This window comes from Atta colombica, unplaced genomic scaffold (assembly GCF_001594045.1).
Source record: "Atta colombica isolate Treedump-2 unplaced genomic scaffold, Acol1.0 scaffold153, whole genome shotgun sequence".
Lineage (NCBI taxonomy): Eukaryota > Metazoa > Arthropoda > Insecta > Hymenoptera > Formicidae > Atta > Atta colombica.
The window spans coordinates 2,880,141-2,887,823 of NW_017259243.1; the positions used below are offsets into that span (position 1 = coordinate 2,880,141).

Consider the following 7,683-nt stretch of genomic DNA (forward strand, 5'->3'; position numbering starts at 1 on the left):
AATAATATGTTTCCTTATTTTATATAAGTACAAAGATTCTTAAGTACAATGCTAGTTTGACTTTTGAGAAAATTAAATGGAAATTAATTTGCATACAGAAAGCTCGGTGAATTCAAAAATTTGTGTGCAGATTGCACATCGGTTTTTTTCTTTCATGAGAGCGGATGTGCTTGGTTATTGCACGTAAGAGTTTTCTTCTTAGGAATAATAAATCATTCAAAGATGCATACAATGGATAAATCTTTGCGAGAAAATGCAATAAGATAGATTAAATTATCAAAAAATTGGATAGATTACTTTAATGAAATTGCATTCTTTTCTTTTATGTTAGGAGATTTTATGCCGTTGATAATGTAATGTTGTCTGAAATAGAAAAATTATTAATTATTTTTATATTAATTAATATATTTGTGCTACTAACCTCGAGAGATTTGACGAGACTCTTTCCATATTACGAAACATATTATTGGTAGGATTATCGGATACATTTTAACCATCGTATAAGTTATCTCTATTGCCATATTATTATAGTGAGATTGTGTTATGAGAGTGATAGCTCTCGCAATTCGATATGGTACCATAGTTACAAAAAATCCAGTATAAATACCAACTGCACAACATAGAAGTTATTTCATCAGTATAATGAAGAAGCATAAGAGATTTATGAAGACTTAAATAATCGCTATATTTGCATTAAAATGAAATTTTTACGTACCTAGAGAGATAAAACGTTTCATATCTTTGCTTAACGTTTCAGTTTTTGATTTTAATAATATTAAGTCATATAGGATGAAGTAGTTGAGCAAAATAAAAATAAAACACGGGAATATTATAAACATAATAGTGGATGAAACATAAATGTCGTATATAATTTCTTTTACAAAATGATCATACAAATGTAATTCTATGGCTGTTGCCATTATACACATTGCCCATATGAACAAGATTCCTTTTACAGCTGTCGAAATTTTTAAAAGCGGCTTGAGAAGAGGTGAATTTTTTTGACAAATGATTACGTACGTCTCAATATTTAGTAGAATTATCGTCAGGTTGGACGTGACGAAGCTCATCAAAAATACATAGTCAAGATTCATCTTTAAGTGTATATCGAAAATCCAGTTAAGTACTTGTTCAAGTGGTTCAAGCAGGATTACAAAGTTTGATAATACCAGACCTACTATGTAACAGTTAGTGGACGTGTGCATAGTAGAATTTAATACAATAAAGAGACCGAGAAAAGCATTTAGACTAATGCCTACCACCAATAGCGTGAAGTCCATGATATTACGCACGGTTGCAGGAATAATTGGTATAATGATGTTCATTTTGGTAGGATTAGTTGTTGTAATAAGGTCCACTTGAATACGCGGGAATGGGTTCTGCATGTGTTCTCTATCTATTCTCATATCACACACGTTAGACATTGTCCAATGTTAGTGGAAGAGTGCAATGTATAGCAGATTGATCGGTTTTCTACAATTTGCGAATCCAAGTCTCTCATTAACACTTTAAAAAATTCTATGTACACATCTTTGTGTTTCTTAAAACTTGTAAACTTTCTTTGAACTTTGGTATGATAACAAACTTTTGCAACGATTGAACTATGTTTTACTGCAGGAAGAAATATGGAAGAAGTTAAAACGACAAATTATGACGCGGCACATGTTGCTTCGACGATTCACATGTATATTACTGACTGTGACTGGACGATGGTTGGTAGGATCATCACCTATTTACCTTCCCCTATAGGAGTGTAACACTCTGTAATATCATAGGTGGACATCGTCGAATAACTAACAATGTTATATACAATTTGTCGACACGCAAACGTTCCATTTAGTAGAGTGGTTTAACGAAGTGCGAGTTATTAGAACTTCAACGTTGCTTATACAATTTAAATGATTGTATAATTCTGAAATAAATTTATTATTTTGAAAAAAAATCAACAAGAGACTTAATGCTATGCATTAAGTCAATAATACAAATAATATTTAATGACATACACTCAATGAATGAAATTCACTCTATCTATGTTATTTTTTAATTTCTCCATGTTAATAATAGACTGCTGCAGAATTCATTCATTTGCATAATAAGATATGAGTGTAAATATGAAAGCGCGTCTAATATCTTGCAAAAAATTTATGAACGTTCTTATTTATGAGTAGGAAGCATCCGTCCTTGAGGATTCGCTCGAAGGGCTTCGCTTTCTGGCCGCAAATAATAATCAAGTAGCAAACAGAAAAAATGATGTACTAGAATAAATCTTATTTCTTACGGCTTGCTCATTCGAGAAAGAGAAGAGATGAGCTGGACAATGTAGTTGGATATAGCTATGCGAAATAGAAGGAAAGAGAATGTCTCGCATGCGACTGTATAATATAAGATTTGCGGGTTTTGGCAACTAGCCACAAGTGCGATATCGGTCAGCTTTTGCTGGTGATAGATTTATCGTTAGATTTATAAGTTCAACCCCTTTGGCGCAAAGGGGTGTTGTATCTTTCTGAAAATGGAGCGCGACTATCTGGTGTATTGTGCACTCCGGAGGTACTTACAATCGGAGCGTTATCGAAAGGAAAGGACTTGAGAACGATGTATCGTCGTTCCATTGTCGTCGAGGTAATGGAACGAATTAAAAATTGCGGGGGCGGATCGACAAGAATATTTATTGTATTGTATTCGCAAAGTAATATCGATCTTAACTCCGAGTATGTGAATTGTATCGAGCAGTAATTAATGTTAACTATAGTCCTTAGAGCGAGATTTACATGCAATATGTATTATTTATAGTGCCGTATGTAGCAATATTTGCATATATTTATGCAATGACAATTACTTCATTTATAGATTTTGTATATGTGTGTGCGCGCGCGCGCGCGTGTGTGTGTGTGTGTGTGTAGATTACTCTGTAGCATCTATAAGAGTTATTGGAGACTTTCTTATAGTTAAGAGCTTTGAGCCAGTTTGACTACATGTTTTCATCTTCGAACCAGGTGCGAGCGAGCGCGTGGTTAATTTTTGTGGGTTCCTTCGTGCCCTTTTCTTCTTATTTTCGTCTGCCATGGTTTAGTGATGGAGGGCGGTCTCGGGGCCAAATAAGTGCAGTGGCAGGGCCTTAGGGTCCGGGACCGTAACCGGTTCGCTGCCTGGGCATCATTACGATGTAACTTAAGTGACCCTGAGGAGGCTTCGAGCTGCACGATAATCAGCGAGTTGTATTATCATCGCTGAGTAACAACATTCCATTGGTGGCCTCGAAAGTGTAAAGTAATCATCGTATAATATAGTCGAGTGAACGAATAGTCTAATAAAAAATATCATAATATTTTACTAACTTTATAGCTTTATAGCTTTATTTTAACTAATACTAGTCACATGTTAGAGATAAAATTGATTTTGATTAGTTTTATTATAATTTTATTTATTTTATTATATTTATTGAAATGTTAAATGTTTTAAGACTATATTAAATAAATCTTACATAAACTGTATTTAAAGAACATGTCTTATTGCTTATAATCGTTTGTTTAAAACATACTTTTTTTCCTTGGCAATTATTTCCATCTTTAAGTGTTAACTGTTTCGTCTTTTTAATTGTTTACATTAAAAATATTAAATTTGAAATGATATTTTTAATTATCTTCATTTTATTTGAGTTTATCAAAATACATATAATAATATTGTAAATAATAATCATATTGCAAATATGTAATAAAATAATTTATATATAATTATGAGCACACGTATAAAAAAATACGTGTCATAGTTTTGCCATCGAACTGTCAACTCGCATGAAAGTTTATGTGAGGAACTCATGGTTACATATTTATTTAAATGTGGCACACATCTACCAGATCTTCTGTCACACCTGTTTGACCCGTTTCTCACATAGTTGAATGGTCGGCCATCATCACAGTCGGAACTATCGTCGTGACAGTGTTGCTTTCCGTGTTTATCATATAATTAGTTATAATTAGTTTGTCGTAACTTACTATTATACATTCTTTCTACATCTGTTATTATTTGCGGTGTAATACGCGAATTAAATCATTGTATTGCATTATGATCTTATGAATGAATATTAATTTGCGAGCTAATATATAAGCTTTACTTATTGTTAGTAGATATTTCATACATTACTTATAAATATATAAAACCTGAACCTGTTTTTTTATTAGAACAGGAAGCTGTAAGAAGACGTGTAGTTTGTGTTATGTAAATTTTGCGCTGTGATGGTATTAGAAAAAGACAATTTATTAAGAGTTTGTACGTTTCACCGCAGTCTCGTGCTCTTCCAAGTACTTTGCTCTTGTTGGTTCTCGTGTCAATAGACCCGATGCATTTTATGCATGACCAGTCGGACAAGTTTTTCCTAATAACCGCAAGCGCGATGCCTGAAGCTCGGTAACATTCGATACTTTATATGCAGGTGTATCTTTAAAAAATTGAGCAAGTTGATGCTCGAGGCTGGCGCTTTAATAGCATAATATAATATAAAATGGTACAAATAATCTTTAAAATTCTTTAAAATTTTATGTACATTCCAATAATTTATTGCTTAAAACAAACAACAAAACGCTTTTTCAAACGCACATAACAGGTTTTGAATATCTGCTTTTAATGTGAATTTTTTTAATATTTAAACGTTTTTATGTAAATACAGTATTATATAATATTTTTAAATCGTGACTTTTATTCCATATTTCTAAAAAGTATTTAAATATGTCATATAATTTAAAATATTTAAAAAATGACACTGTTCTTTTGATAAAAATATGCACAAAATTCATGTTGTTTATTCTGCTTTTTGAATCAAAACACAAAGCAATGAAGGAAAGAATAATCTGAAAATATAGAATTTATAACAGTTTTCAAATATATTTGTATCATGCGATCGTATGATTTAATGTGTTAACGATGATCGCATGTTACGATCAACGATCGCATGTCAACACAAAGTAGCCTTCCGAGAAATTTGGCTGGAGATTACACTAGTAACATACTTTGTCTGAAAAAGAAAATCATCAATAAAAACCTGTGAATTGCCAAGTAAATTACAATAATCAGCTCTTTTGAACTTAGGATTTTTCGGAAGCACAAAAAAAGAAAGAGAGATGAATGAGTCTAAGTCGTTTGTTTGTAAGAGACTAATTTGGACTACGAACAGATTTGGAAGGTTATTGTTTAATAGGTCAAAAAAATAAATAAAAATTGCAAACATTGAAATTTTAACAATATATCTATAAATTTTGATAATTTCCATATGAATTAATTTTCATAGATCAAATGAATAAATTAAATAAATTATTTGAACTGATTTAATGTTCTTTTTGACTTAAACTTCTAAATTCGAGATTTGATCATATTATAGTTTGATCTTATCGATCATTCAGTCGGCATACAAAATTACGGTAAGACGATCATTGAATCTGAAAATTCGCGGATTTTTGCGAATGAAAAATGACCGGAGAAATCAAAGATTATGTCTATGTCAATCATGTTTCTAAATAATAAAAACTTTTTCTGTTGTCTAAGCTTCAAATAACTTTTCTGGTTTACACAATACTTTTGTGTTCTGTAAGAATTTTTTATTGCAATTTCTTACAGAGGAAAGATCTTTAAAACGATTCTTTTTTTATATTCTTTTTTTGTCCTACATTCCGTATGAAGCTTTCATACCTTTTGTACATTCTTCTATTTTATCATATAAATCATTCTGCTATCTTTCGATTAACGCACTGATAATTTTTCCTGTCATTACCTTTGACTATTTTTACATCCCTTATAAAGTGAAATTGCTTGCGGTCACTTATGTTTTTTAAATTATTCACTTAGTCCATTCTCATCGTTTCAATCATAGGCATTCTCTGCTGTATATCTCTTCATACTATTTCGTTATGTTCGCACATACGTAAATATAGAACCATAATAATCATCGTTTTACAGGAAAATCGTGCAGATAAACCTGGAACTAACTCACGTTAACTCGTTTCGCATGATTGCGAAGTACAATGTGATTCATAATTAATTCGTAGACGTTTACCAACGAAAATATACATGTAAGATTCATTCGCAATGCAAATTTGACTGCAAAAGCTCTGTTGAAAAGAAAAGTAATTATACAAAGTAGCGAAGTTATATTTGGATATTTCTGTGGATATTTTTGTCCATGACGTTTTAGTAAATAAACCGACGTTTATGTTGCTATAGATTTGAAATCTTATTAGGCACTTCTTTCCATGTATACATATAATTATCTTACATAATGTTTTAATTATTTCAAATGGCTATTGAAAGAAGAGGTATAAATTCTATAATCCTTCAAAATTATAATAATTCAATGAATCTTTTGCTCAAACTCAACAGCCTTTAAATTAATGTCCAGTTTCTGCAAAAGCCATTTTCTCTTTCATTATTTCGCATCTGCCGCATAAACCGCGAACCGCACAATCGAAAAGCGAATTACTTCTGCGAGAATGAAGAACGTCCGGTTTTTTTTCCTCCTCGTTGTGACCAACATCGCCAAGGCTTTCTTTCGCAGCGAATTCTGCCAACTTTCTTCTTCCGCAATGTTCATCTATTGTTATTTGCGTCGACTCTGGTTGTTATAGCGGAGACAAGTTTCATGGCATTACGTTCACGACATGTTGCAACGCAATGTATCGTGATAATATGCTGAGAGATCTATTTCTCGGCAAAATTAGACAGACATATACACATAGTTCTACATATATAAAAATTGTGTTGCGTAATGATGAGAGAGAATTCGATGTGTGAAAAATCATTGCGTAAGAATTTTCTTCTGGAATCGGTCGATCCAGAGAGAACTCCAGACTTTGTCTTTTAGCTCATGCAACTTTTATTACATGTGCTGAACTTTTACAACCGTCTGACAATCGCCAAACGGCTCTGTATGTCAAAGTCTCTGGACTTGGATTGGCAGCGTCGTTTAATTTGCATATTTTTCTTACGAGGGGATGGACATCACGGCGCTTTTATGACGATTTATTCTCCACAACATCTCGCGGATGGTGTCGTGAATGAAACGTCAACGGAAATAACCGCGCGATAGCACAACGTCTAAACTTTATGTCGTAATTCACGACATTCTTCCTTCGTTTTCCATCCTTCTCACGTCATCAAGTAATCTTGCGTACGTCTCTTTATTTTCATGGTTTATTCGTATATACAAATTATTTCTTCTCCCTCTGTTTATTTCTTCGTTTCTTAAAAAATTATGTACCGTTATCATCATCACTAAATGTTTGTAAAAATATTAAGAAACTGCATGTATTAGATATGAAAAAAAGAAGAAATCATCGCAACGTCGTGGTACATTTATAAATACGTACGCTTTCGTGCATTTATTATACGAAAGGTGCGGTTTCATTAGCATTCATAACACGTACGTGAGGGAGACCACTGTCGTTCAAGAAATTTCTCCGTATTTTGGAACCTGCAAAGCATTGAACAACACTCATTAGTAAGACGAGTTTTAACTTTTGCAATTAATAATATAATATAAAATTCAAACAAATATAAGATTTAAACGATAAATAAAACGATTTTTATTTTTATTATTATATATTGTAATTATAATAAGATATACTTAGAATTTGTTTTTATTACACGTTTCTGGTAGCAATATTGTTATATTTATTGTAAATTCTTTATTTTTTTCTC

General features: G+C 32.0%; 1 protein-coding gene across 1 annotated transcript in view; it reads left to right on the forward strand.

The window, feature by feature from the left end:
* LOC108685383 overlaps positions 1–7,683 on the forward strand; it is a 67,215-nt gene that overhangs the window by 8,859 nt on the left and 50,673 nt on the right. The window lies entirely within an intron of this gene.